At 41.7% G+C, this 13984-nt stretch overlaps 1 long non-coding RNA gene across 1 annotated transcript; it reads left to right on the forward strand.

Moving 5' to 3' along the window:
* The first annotated feature begins 3400 nt into the window (after positions 1-3400).
* LOC140721869 (uncharacterized) lies at positions 3401-6930 on the forward strand. Its single transcript, XR_012097491.1, has 3 exons — positions 3401-3513; positions 3821-3897; positions 6822-6930. It is a non-coding gene; the product is annotated as an uncharacterized lncRNA (long non-coding RNA).
* The last annotated feature ends 7054 nt before the right edge of the window (positions 6931-13984 follow it).

Below are 13984 nucleotides of genomic sequence, written 5' to 3' on the forward strand. Positions count from 1 at the left end.
CCTTAACCACCTTATCGAGCTGTGTAGCTACTTTCAAGGAGTTACGAACCAAGATCCCAAGATCTCTCTGCTCAGCACTTAAGCTGAGGATCTTGCCCTCAACAGTGTAGTGTTTCTTCCCTTTTTGTAAGTTTGTCCAAAAGTTTCAGGTATTGAAACTCTGTGAAAATTTAGAGGAACCTGAGTTACAGCAGTTTTCTTGAACTGCGTTTAACACAGTAGAAGCACACCAAACACTCCAGCAGGAAACATCAATGAAGGATGACTATTAAGAGGCTGGGAATTTGTCCTGATATCCATGTACACTAACATGGATATGTTGGCCATTGCCTGCAAGGCTTCCCACATTGAAACACAGAACATGAATGCAGGACTTGTTTTCTGGTGTGGAAGGTAATTCTCAGAGTGACCACACAGAATGGGAGCTGAAGCAGAGACTGTTCTTTGAGTTTACTGGACATCATTAGACTGTAAGATATAGGAGAACCAATAGTCCATTTGGCCCTTCGAGTATGCTCTGCCATTTCATCATAGCTGATCCGTTTCCCTCTCAGCTCCAATCTCCTGCTTCCATGCCCATAATCTATCATCTCCACCTTAAATGTACCCAATGATTTGGCCTCCACACCCTACTGTGCCAATAAAATGCACCTATTCACTATTCTCTGGGCTAAAGAAATTCCTCCTCATCTCCGTTCTAAATGGACACATTGTATGTGTAGTTATTTTATTTCTTACATCCAATGATCTAAACCCACTTATGTTGCATCTTCAGTGCATTGTACAAGCAATAAAGAAGGGAAATGTGGGAGGATATTGCACAAACACTAGCATTGTATATTTCAAACAAGAGATAATCTGCAGATGCTGGAAATCCAAGGACCACACACAAAATGACCACACACACTCAGTGGCCCAAACAGCATCTGTGGAAAAGAGTACCGTATAATTGACATTTCAGACTGACACCCTTTGGCAGGACTGGAGAAAAATAGATTAGTAGATTTAAAAAGTGGGTTGAGAGGAGAGAGATAAACAGAAGATTATAGGTGATACCAGAAGGGGAGCGATGATGGAAAGAGCTGGGGAATTGATGGATGGAAGAGTTACAGGACTGGAGAAGTGGGAGTCTAATAGGAGAGAATGGATGGCCATGGAAGAATGAAAAGGGAAGGAGCATCAGAGGGAGGTGATGAGCATGCAAGGACAGAGAGAAAAGGGGATGGGGAAAACATCAACTGTACTTTTTTTTTCCATAGACGCTGCCTGGCTTTCATAGTTCCTCCAGCATTTTGTGAGGATTGTATACCTAATTGTTGTGTATACATGAATGTACAGTTAGATCAATGTCGGTCAGATATACAATCGGATCAATGTGTATTGATAAAGCTGATGGCCTGGTGAAAAAAGCCTGTTGGTCCTGGCCTTAATGCAATGGCACTGTATGCCAAATGGCCATTCTGAGGCTGTACCCACTGTCCCAGACTCCCCTACCACTGAACACATCCACTGAGACAGGGGCTATGGTGACATCACTGGCAATGTTTATCTCTGTTTATTTCACTGTTTCAGGATTGATTTTTTTGTTGAATTATTCATGGGGTGGTAGATGGCAATGGTGCATTTGAACACTAATTTTGTTGTTGAGTTACAGACAATTTTTGCAGGGACACCAGCCTTTCGGCCCATTAAGAATGTGCTGACCCATTCTCATCAATGCTACGTAGATTGTACTTTGCTGTCCCCACATGCATATCACTCAACCATATACCAGAGCAATATATGGTAGCTAATTAATTTACATTTTTTTTTAAAAAGCACCCGGTGAAATGTGGTTACAGGCAGAAGGTGGCAACTATCATTCACTGAGAGATGACCAGGTTTAAAATTGGTTCATGAGCCTTCCCAAGGGGAAGGGAAGAAATGGGAGGTCTGAATGCTGATGTGAAAGGGGGGTGATGATTGTGGCAATCATGAGCGATTGGCATCCCAGTAACAATGGAAGCACAGCACCGTACAGTACCTTTAACCTAGGTTCAATTCCAACTGTTGAGCAAGGTTCACAAGAATGACTCCAGGAATGAAGGGGTTAACATACGAGGAGCATTTTGCAGCGTTGGGTCAGATGCCTATGGAATTTTGAAGAACGCAGTGGAATATCAGTAAAACCTACCAAATGTTGAAATGACTCGATAGGGTGGATATGGAAAGTAAGTTTCCTCTGGTGGGGGTATCCAGACCAAGAGGGCACAGCTCAAAATTGAGGGGCGACCTTTTGGAACAGAAGTAAGGAGGATATTTTTTAGCTAGAGAGTGGTGACTCTGTGGAATGTTGTGCCACAGACTGCAGTGTCTGTCTGTGCCATGTCTGTGAGTATATTTAGAGCAGAAGTTGATAGTTTCCCGATTGGTCAGGGCATCAAAGGATATAGTGAGAGTGCAGGTGGGTGGGGCTGAATGGGCTCTGGGATCAGCCACGATGCAATGGCAGAGCAGTCTCGATGGGGTGAATATCCAAATGGTCTTGTACGTTTGTACATACAAGAGTTTGTACGTTCTCCCTGTGACAGCACCGGTTTCCTTGAGTGCTCCAGATTCCTCCCGTGGTCCAAAGATGTACCAAATGGTCGATGGAAATTGTCCCACAGCTGGGATCGGGTTAAACTGAGAGATGCTGGCCAATGCAGAATGAAGGGCTGGAAGGGCCTGTTCCACACTGTATCCAAAAAAGAAAAAAAGAAAACATAAATAAATAAAATCTGAGAATAGCAGAGAGACATTGGAATGGTGGTACTGAAAGGAGGAGAGACAGAAAAGAGTAGTAGAGCGATGGACAGGATTGAGGAGAGGTTGTAGGAGGGTGGCAGGGCACAGAGGTGGGCAATGCTCTGTGAGACGCGGAGTGTGAATGGCACTTGTTACAGGGGAAGGTGTAGCTGGAGATGAGGATAACACTGGGGAATGGTGGTGGGAAATGGTGACATGGCCGACAGGACTTTGATCAAAATCAGAGAGCGGAATACAGGCGACCATTTCAGCAGAAATTGATAACGGGGCTTCCTGCATTACCACAACTCTGAGTGCAGTTGAGTAACATTCTTCAGTACACCCAGAGTGAAGAGCTGAGGCTGCTCTTTCTGTTACCCATCAGGTTATCACTGATGTGAGTTTGTGGGTGTACTGGACCAAATGCAATGGAGCCAAGGTTTGGAATAAGGCAAAATTTCCACCATTCATTTGAGGGTTGTTCATTGATTGGAGAGCAAGACTGTTGCTTGTCCTGTGGGAATGGTGGAAGTTATGGGGGAGGTGAATAAGATGTTGCGTGATATCAGGCGACCCTTAAAGCTAATCATCATCACCCTGTCCCTCAGTTACAGACTCCGCACTGGGTGATCCGTGTGTAAATTACAGCATCTTGGATCATCCCTGGAGGAGAATGAATTCTCCCAGCATGAGTGAACAATGTATGTCTGACACAAGACTTGAACAAGGATGGTACAGATTCAGCAGGTAATGTGGGAATGATGACTTCAAACCCAGCATGAAGGAAGATTGAAGGATGTGGGAAGGGGAATTCCTGGAAAAGCAGATTATTCGTCATCACAATGGGGCAGCGGGCAACTGTAGGGATAAGAGAGCTGACTCATTGGGCACAGTGAGTGAGTGACCTGGAGACGGAAATGGAAAATACAGATGGAGAATTAAAGTTAGATGGCATGGGGGAAGGTTGAAAGCAGACAGGGTGAAGATATGGTTGAATTCTCAAAGTGAATACTGTGCCTCAATTTAGAAATCCATTCTCCAATTGTTATTTCAGTTCCGGTAGATGGAAAATTCCCGAGACAGCAGTTCCACAGTATTGTTGCTGCGGGATGAGACAAGGCTGGTTGGAAGGTAAGCCCAGAAATTACAACTGTAGGGTTTAGTTTGCCTATGAGGTGGGTCAGAATGATGACCCAGGTCTCTGCACAAGCCCCTAAGCATGGACATGGTCTCCACATCTCTGAAAGATGCCTCCCACAGTCACTCAAACCATACACTGGTCTTGAATCCTCATGGTGTCTGGCAGTGGAGTGCCACCTTCCTCTTCTTCTCTGGCAGTGGTGCTGTGGGTCTGACTGCTGACCACTCTGAGGCAATGGACTGCAACAAACGGGTTCCTGATTCACTTCTGTAAAGTTCAGATCAGAATGCCATCTGCTTGTTTATTGTTTGTCACATTGGATGGTTGATTTTTTAAAAACAGGTTCTTTTGTTTTTTCTATTGTTTGGGACAGCCTGGAAGGAGACAAATCTCACAGTTGTATATAGTGTGCATATTTTGCTATTACATGCACTTCAAGCTTTGAGATCGCTCTGGATCAGACCCAGGGAAGGTTCTGTAGCTCCATTGCTTGCCATGGAGGAGCAGTTCCCAAGCAGCCCAGCCTATCTCAGGGCACACAGAGCTCATGAACTGATCACTTAAAGTGATGCTGTTTCTAATTCAAAACATGTAAGTTCAGTTTTTCATTGCTGATTATCTGTCTTTTAATTTGTGCATTCTAAATCTTGGTGTTCCAATTTGCTTTTATGTTAAATTTATATTAAATTGTTTGAAATTTAAGATTAAATGTAAAATATTTTCCCAAGTACAGAAACATATATATAATATGTGCAGTAAGTATGGTCAAGGTGTGATGCAAGGAAAAATGAGTTTAATCAACAATTAATTTCTTTCCTTTATGATAAGTGAACATCCCTCACATTGCAACTCTGCACTGGAGAAACATTGAGAGGTTGTAAACAAGGTCAAGTCTCTCAGTATTCAGTAGTAGCAGAACCTTTACAGTTGTGCTTCCCCACAGTATGATTACACAAACAATTTCTCTGAATCTCTGTGAATCTCAGTCGTCTTTGACTTCCTTATAAGCTTAGCCTGGGTAGTGGCTTTGTCGCCAATTAGCTCTTCAATCACATTTCATTTATTTATGCACACCACTGTTCTGAAGTTTGAACACAGAAGTGCCATTTCTGTTTAGAAGTTGACCAGTGCTTACAGATATTGACCAATTGGTAATCTTGTGTTTGTTCAAACCCCTATTTGCATGATCAATCTCTAATCACACAATAGTGATACCAATATTAATCATCAATGTAATCTATGTATAAAAGGCCAATAATACTCAGAATTAGTATACAGTAACTGTTACCCTAGAATTCTTCATTTGCATTCCTGTAATGCCAAATGTCTCCAGTCCGCTGCTGTACAGAGGGAAGCTATGTTCTTCAAAGACTCATCTTGCCCTATCCCACTTTATCTTCCGTTGGCTCTACACTTTAACTTCCTTAATTGTTGCCCCTTTCACCATTCACCCATTGCTGTTTCCCTCTCTCCTTTCATTTCCTTAGCTGCCCATTACCTTCTGGCGCTCCTCCACTTTCCCTTTCTTCAATGGGCTTCTGCCCTCTCCTGTCATATTCCCCTTTCTCCAGCCCTTTATCTGTTTAAGCAATTGACTTCCCAGCTCTTTACTTCATCCGTACCCCTCTTCCGGTTTTACTGATCACCTACCACCTTGCACATCTTCCTCCTCTTCCAACACCCCACTGTTCTGTTTTCTCATCTTTCTTTTCCCAGTCCTGATGAAAATTCTCGGCCCAAATCACTGACTCTTTTCTCTTTTCCATAGATGCTGAGTTTCTCCAGCAATTTTGTGTGTGTTGCATAAACTACCTTTGCCTGAACACTACCTAAACCCTTGCCTTGCTGCATCTTCCAATGGGGCATAACTGACCATTTTTATTTTGGTATTATGGTTAACTGCAATAAGTGTTGAATGTGTGAACGTCTCTCTGAAACAATGATTTGTTTGAAATGTGATCATTTGTCCTGGTGGTGCAGCTTCACCAGCTGTCCAATTCGCATCAGGGTGAGGCTGGAGTTTCTTGTCCAAGCTCTGGGCCCACAGGCTCTCACCAGCTGGAGCTGATCTCAGGGAGCAGGATCTGTAGCAGTGAGTTTGGATTGCAGGGTGGGGTGGGGTTGAAATCAGCATCTTGCCATTGACTGAGGCCAGACCAGATCATGGGTGAATCTGAACACTGCATTAGAATGGTGCAAATTCACATTCCCTGTGGGGCTGGGTACAATTTATTCTGTTTGCTGTCTGGTAAGATGGGGGCACACACAGATGCAGAGCCAATAAAAGCTGTCTTTTTAAAAAAAAACATATTTTATTTCAATCCCAAGCTGGGCATTAAGAATTGCTTCAAGCACTGCAGGTCTACTCCATCAGCGTGTTGCTCCTTGGTGGAGGAGCTGGACCTTTTGTGGTCTGTGTTTCCGTTAGAGTTGGTGTGTGAAGGTGGTGTGAAATCTAACAGCCAGTGATACGGTATTAGTAGTTTTTTTTCTATAATCACAAGGCCGTGTTGGACATTGTATATATGGAATGCTGAATGTCTGGTTCACTGGTTTATTGGGGGGATCAGCTGTAGTGAGAACTGGGCATCATGCAGCCGTTCGGGGAGAGGCATCAGAGTCAGAGCCGGAGATGGTGTGATGTGGTGGCCCTTTTGATCAATGCTGCCCTCTAGTGGCCACTCAGTGGAAGATGAGCTGGACTGGGTTTGATTGCATATTGCTACGGGTTTGTTCTTGCCAACACATTCGTTGGCTCGGGGAATTGGCCTATATTATATTATTGAGTGATTGTATGTTTAACTGCTATCTGATAGATGTTATATGTGCCTTGTGCTGTGAATTAACACCGTTTCGTTTGGCTGTATTCATGGATGGTTGAATGACAATTAAACTTGTATTAACCTTATTCCAGGTTCACATCCCACGGTGACAGAGGGGGAGGTGATGAGAAAGGTTTGCTTCACCGAGAATGGAAACAACAATCATGCATCTGACATGAGTCAAAACAACAACACTTGCCTGGATATTAAGATCAAAAATTGCATTGGCTGCTTTGTGTATCTGCTGAAGCCGACACTTGCTGGTCACTGTGTACTGTACAGGTATGTCACTGCTCTCATTCACACGGGTAATTCTGTGATATCCTAAGTCATCAGTACCCATAATGGACCCATACATCCCTCTGAAACAAACTGTCCAGCATGTACAGTTTGGTGCGGCAGGTTGTCTGCATGAATGGTTAGATCCTTACAATTACACTGTCATGATTTTATACAGGTTAGTCTCTGTTTAACTATTACACATCAAAGCAAGAGAGTGCTGTCTCATACGTGGATTCCACATGTTCAGTTTCACCATCGCATCTTTTCATTGGTGGAATGACTCATAGTTCCAATCTGAACACTGAACAATTGCATTCTGTACATGTCATGACAGAATCACAATCCGGTTTATTATCTCCAGCATGTGTCATGAAATTTGTCAACTTAGCAGCAGCAGTACAAGTCAATATAGAAAGACACAATAAATGAATCAATCAATTCCAGGTGTGTGTGTGTGTGTGTGTGTGTGTGTGTGTGTGTGTGTGTGTGTGTGTGTGTGTGTGTGTGTGTGTGTGTGTGTGTGTGTGTGTGTGTGAGTGTGTGTGTGTGTATAGATAGTGTTAATGTTAGCCTTCAGAGGTGTTAATATCCACCTCTTGCTTATGTCATTGTAGCCCTGTAACTTTTTATTTTTCATAGTTTCCTAAGATTTCCCCTGTGCTTGTTTCCTGTCAGCATGGGATGATGGGTTACTTAAAATATCCATTTTACCTACTTGCAGTTCATTGACATGTGGGGAGAAACTAGAGCTCAGGGGATTGCCAAGTCATCACTGCAGACTCTGCACTGACTTTCTCTGCACTGGAGAAACATTGAGAGGATGTAAACAAGGTCAAGTCCCTCAATATTCAGTAGTAGCAGAACCTTTACAGTTGTGCTTCATCACAGTATGATTTCAAGACTACTGACTGTCTCTGAATATCAGTGAATCTCAATAGTCTTTGACTTTCTCATCTGCTTAGCCTGGGTAGTGGCTTTGTAGTCACCAATTAACTCTTCAATCACATTTCATTTACTTATGTGCAATGAGAACAGCCTGGCCCCTGGAACCACACACTGTTCTGAAGTTTGAACAAGAAATGCCATTTCTGTACAGAAATTGACAAATTGTTAACACTGTGAGGAATGAGGAATCTCTGATCACACAACAATAATACTGATATTAATAATCAATATAATCTATCAATGAAAGGCCAATAATACTCAGAATCTGTAAAGTACAGTAACTGTTACCCTAGAGTTCTTCATTAGCATTCTTGTATTGGCAAATGGCTCCAGTCCCCTGCTGTGCAAAGGGTAGCTATGGTCTTAAAGGACTTCTCTTCAAAGCCTGGCTTTCTGAGATTGTTTATGTTCATCCCACTTTATCCTCCGTTGGATCCACACTTTAACTTTCCCAATTGCTTCCCTTTCACCATTTACCCATTCCTATTTCTGTCTCTCATCTCACCTCCTTACCTGTCCATTACACTCTGGTATTCCTCCACCTTCCCTTTCTTCCATGGGTTTCAGTCCTCTTGAAGCTGCAAGACTGCAGGATTAAATGCATTCAAGAGCCTCTATCCCTCTACATTTATTGCTATGCTTCAGTTATCCCATATTGCCTCAACTTGTATGGATATCTCTGTGTGCTGATTTTTCGGATTTCTCCAGAAATATTTCTGTTTGCTGCTTGTGTTCCCAACTAAACTTTCCACAGTGTTTTCCTGCAGACCTTTATTCTTCAAAACAAAGAATGTTGTTGGTATCAGAAAATCTGTTAGCTACATTTTTCATTTTAACAGCATGAATAAGGATCCAGCGAGTTCCTGACACTTGCAGAACACCAACTGAAGCATCCTTTCATTCAATTACATTTTTATTGTGCCACTTTCCCTTGGATACCATGGGCAACAATCAGTCAGAATCTGTGTATCAAGTATCACCATCAATCCACCCGATTGGCTTTCTCAAAAGAACAATGAGTTAGCATTGTTGAGGATAGCATCCCTTTGCAGGTTTGTATTGACTACAGCTGATGAACATACACCCCAACAGACCCCCAAATTTAGCACTTCCAACTATTTTCAAATGTTTTTCTAAAGGCAATGAATCATTCTGTCATTGCAATTACCATGCCACATCTGTACCCGAGTATCATACCAATATCATAGCCTACGTACATTATTTTATTATATCTTCAGCACTGGAAAATACAGCTTGCCCTATTTTCCTGTCTTGCCTCATTTAAAGGACAGGATGGACTTCGTGCCAGTCCAGCAGGTTTCCAACATGAAGATCCTGCAACAGTGATGTATCCTCACCTTCATTACAGCATAACTGCTCGTGACACCAGTAACCAGTAAGCAATTCAAGAATAGCTTCTTCCCCCTGTCATCAGATTCCTGAATGCACATTGAACTCATGAACACAACCTTACTACTTTATTTCTCTTTGTGTGTACTAATTTAACTTCTTAATAAGAATGATTAATTAGAGTAAATAAATATTTATGTATTGCCACATACTGCTGCCACAGAGCAACAGATTTCAAGTCAATCAGGTACATTTATTATCAAAGAATGTATAAATTATACAACTCTGAGATTGGTTTGCTCACAGGGAGCCATAAAGCAAGACCCAATTTAAAAAGAAAATAATACTAATTAGGAAAAAAAACCCGACACCTAATGCACAAAAGAAAATAAAACAAATCATACAAACAATTGAAGTGAACAACATTCTGAACCAAAACTGCTGACACACAACAAATCTCATAACATACTGTCTGCCAGTGATATTCAACCTGATTGTGATCATAGCATTTCAGGATGAAGATCCTGCATCAGTGCTGCGTTAGCATTTAGTGAACCTTCTTGCTTCATCCATGGGTGATTGATAAACATACAGTAGCTTGCACAAGTCTAGGCACCCCTGGTCAAAATTTCTGTTACTGTGAATAGTTAAGTGAGTAGAAGAGGAACTGATCTCCAAAAGTCATTAAGTAAAGGTGAAGCATGCTTTTCGATATTTAAAGCAAGATTAGAGCATTATTTTTGTTTTGTACAATTTTAGAGTGGGAAAAAAAGGGAAGGAGCACCATGAAAAAGTTTGGGCACCCCAAGAGATTTGAGCTCTCAGATAATTTTTACCAAGGTGTCAGACCTTAAATAGCTTGTTAGAGCTATGACTTGTGCACAGTCATCATTAGGAAAGGCCAGGGGATGCAAATTTCAAAGCTTAATAAATACCCTGACTACTCAAACCTTGTCCCAAAAATCGGCAGCCATGGGCTCCTCTAACCAGCTGCCCAGCAGTCTGAAAATTAAAATAAATAAGCAGGAGAAGGCTATAACAAGTTAGCAAAGCGTTTTCAGGTTGCTATTTCCTTAGTTACATTTCTATTACATTTAATTACATTAATTACATTTCTTAATGTAATTCAGAAATGGCAGTTAACAGGAATGGTGGACGTCAAGTTGAGGTCTGGAAAACAAAGAAAACTTTCTGAGAGAACTGTTTGTAGGATTGCTGGAAAGGCAAATCAAAACCCCCGTTTGACTGCAAAAGACATTCAAGAAGATTTAGCAGACTCTGGAGTGGTGGCGCACTGATCTACTGTGCAGCGACATCTGCACAAATATGACCTTCATGGAAGAGTCATCAGAAGAAAACCTTTCTTGCATCCTCACCACAACATTCAGCGGCAGAAGTTTGCAAAGGAACATCTAAACAAGCCTGATGCATTTTGGAAACAAGTTCTGTCGCCTGATGAAGTTAAAATAGAACTTTTAGGCCACAATGAGCAAAGGTATGTTTGGAGAAAAATAAGAGTGGATAATTTCATGAAAAAACACCTCTACAACTGTTAAGCATGGTGGTGGATTGATCATGCTTTGGGCTTGTGTTGCAACCAGTGGCACAGTCTTTCCTGTGGAAGCAAACATCACACTGTTTAAAAAAACCCAGCTGAAGATGAAAAGAGGATGGCTTCTGCAACATCATAATGATCCCTAAAAAATGATCCATGGTGCTCACAGTCCCCCAACCTAAACATCATCGAAAATCTGTGGATAGACCTCAAAAGAGCAATGCATGCAAGACGGCCCAAGAATCTCACATAACCTGAAGCCTTTTGCAATGAATAATGGGCAAGAATCCCCCAGACAGGAATTGAAAGACTCTTAGCTGGCTACAGAAAGTGTTTATAAGCTGTAATACTTGCCAATGTGGGTGTTACTAAGTACTGACTATGCAGGGTGCCCAAACTTTTGCTTTGGGCCCTTTGCCTTTTTTACTATTTTGAAACTATAAAAGATGGAAATAAAAAAAGAGTAATCTTAAAATATTAAAGGAATGTGTCATCTTTAACTTTATGCCTTTTGGAAATCAGGTTATCTTTTATTCACTTAGCTATTCAAGTCAAGTAAAGTCAAATCATTCTTATTGTCATTTCGACCATAACTGCTGGTACAGTACATAGTAAAAATGAGACAACTTTTTTTCAGGACCATGGTGTTAATGACACAGTACAAAAACTTGACTGAACTACGTAAAAAAAGACACAGAGAAAGCTACACTAGAATACAGACCTACACAGGACTGTGTAAAGTGCACAAAAACAGTGCAGGCATTACAATAAATAATAAACAGAGCAATAGGGCAAGATGTCAGTCCAGGCTCTGGGTATTGAAGAGTCTGATAGCTTGGGGGAAGAAACATTTACATAGTCTAGTCGTGAGAGCCCGAATGCTTCGGAGCCTTTTTCCAGACTACAGGAGGGAGAAGACTTTGTATGAGGGGTGCATGGGGTCCTTCATAATGCTGTTTCCTTTGCGGATACAGTGTGTAGTGTAAATGTCTGTGATGAGGGGAAGAACGATCCCGGTGATCTTCTCAGCTGACCTCACTATCCACTGCAGGGTTTTGCGATCCGAAATGGTGCAATTTCACAGTAACATATATCTTGACCAGGAGTGCACAAGCTTTTGCATACCACTGTTTCTCTCATTGCATTTAATTATCTAATTTTTCAATAACTTTGACTGCTGTCAATTTCCTTTGTCACTGGATCTAGTCCAGTTTTAATCCTTTTTGAAATACATTTGCCCTCTCTCCAGCTTAATCCATCCCCTGCACAATATACCACTTGCAACTTTTCTGTTTGACATAGTTCATCTTCTAAAGATAGTTTCAGAACCACCACCTCTCCTGTTCAGTTTGCCACGTGCTGATTACAGACTGTGCTCTCAATCACATTCCAAAACTTGTCTCTTTTTTCACCCTTCCTTCTGTTCCTGCACAATAGTGACAGGGTGATTGAAATCCACAGTCCAGATTAATCTGGCAATTTTGTACACCTCAGAAATGTCTGAACGTGTATGTAAAGCAATACAGGTGCACACACGCACGCGCGCGCACACACACACACACACACACACATACATGCACGCACGCACGATGTTGGAGGAACACAGCGGGTCAGGCAGCATATGTGAAAATTAATAAACAGTCAATATTTTGAGCCAGGACCCTCTTCAGGACTGAAAAGGAAGGGGGAAGACACCAGAATAAAAAGGCAGGTGTGGGATGGAGAAAGATGATAAGTGAAGCCAGGGAGCTGGGAAAGATAAAGGGCTAGACAGAAAGGAATCTGTGAGGTGAGCAGATATGTTTCAATATGTTTTCCTCTGATGTTTGAGGTTAAAGCTACAGTCATAGATATTTTGTCTCAGTACAACATGCTTTTTGTCTCTACCCATTTCCCATAGAGCAGAAATGGGTCCTTCAGCCCATCATATCCATGCTGACCACTGTGCACCATAGAGCATGGAGAAAGGCCATTCAGTTCATCAGATCCATGTTGAGCATCATGCATCATTCCATTTCCCATAGAGCACAGAAGCAGGCTATTCAGTCCAGCATATCCATGCTGACCACAGTTTACTATTCCATTTCCCAATATTTGGTTCAAAGCCAACAATGTCTTGGCAATTTCAAAGTTCAAAATATATTTATAAAGTATGTGGCCCATCTATGAACTGGATATTCATCTTCTCACAGGCAGCCACAAAGCCAAGAAACATAAGTGGTGACCGAGTCCTCAATGAGTATCTGTTCACCAACAATGCGGGTATTGTGTTTCAGACTGCAGACACTCTCTGGGTGATAAGAATTTTTTTTTTGGTATTCCCTCTAAAACTCATATTCCTCAGCTGAATTCTAGGTCTCCCATCTTAGATACTTAAGCCTTGGAAACTGGTTTCTTCGTACTTACTCTGTTTATGAAACTCATTACTTTTCCTCTTCATTAGATCTTCCATTAGCAGCCTCTAAGCCATAGAAACCCAACTTGCTTCTCAAACCCAAACTGTCACATCCTGTACCAGGCAATTGCCGAGTAAATCTGCTCTGCAGTGTTATCTGGGAATGGAGTGTAATTCCAGAACATAGGATATTAAAGCACTGTACTGGATCTTCAGTGTATGACATTGTGCTGGCCTTTAACCCAATCCTCCCCTCCTACATGACTCTCCTTTTTTTTCTATCATCCAAATGAGTTTCCAAGTTTCTTAAATGGCCTCAATGTATCTGTCTCTACTACCACCCCTGCTAGTGTGTACCATGTACACACCACACTCTGATTTGAATGGAAATGCACATACTTGAATGACTTGGGCATAGACATGTGAGGTGCGATAGTAAATTTGCCGATGATATGAAGATTTGTCAGTGCGTTACGGTGCTGGAGTTTGTCAGACTACACAGAGAGATCCATGTGTCGGTGCAGTAAAGATGTCTGAAGATGCTGCATGGACTGGGAAATGGAATTTGATACAGATTAGATTAGTTTAGATCAATTTATAAACACTTGTACAGCAACACCTGCAGTTTGATAGATAGATAGATACTTTTTTCATCCCCATGGGGAAATTCAACATTTTTTCCACTGTCCCATACACTTGTTGTAACAAAACTAATTACTTAACTCAGT

This window comes from Hemitrygon akajei, unplaced genomic scaffold, assembly GCF_048418815.1.
Source record: "Hemitrygon akajei unplaced genomic scaffold, sHemAka1.3 Scf000063, whole genome shotgun sequence".
In the NCBI taxonomy this organism is placed as follows: domain Eukaryota; kingdom Metazoa; phylum Chordata; class Chondrichthyes; order Myliobatiformes; family Dasyatidae; genus Hemitrygon; species Hemitrygon akajei.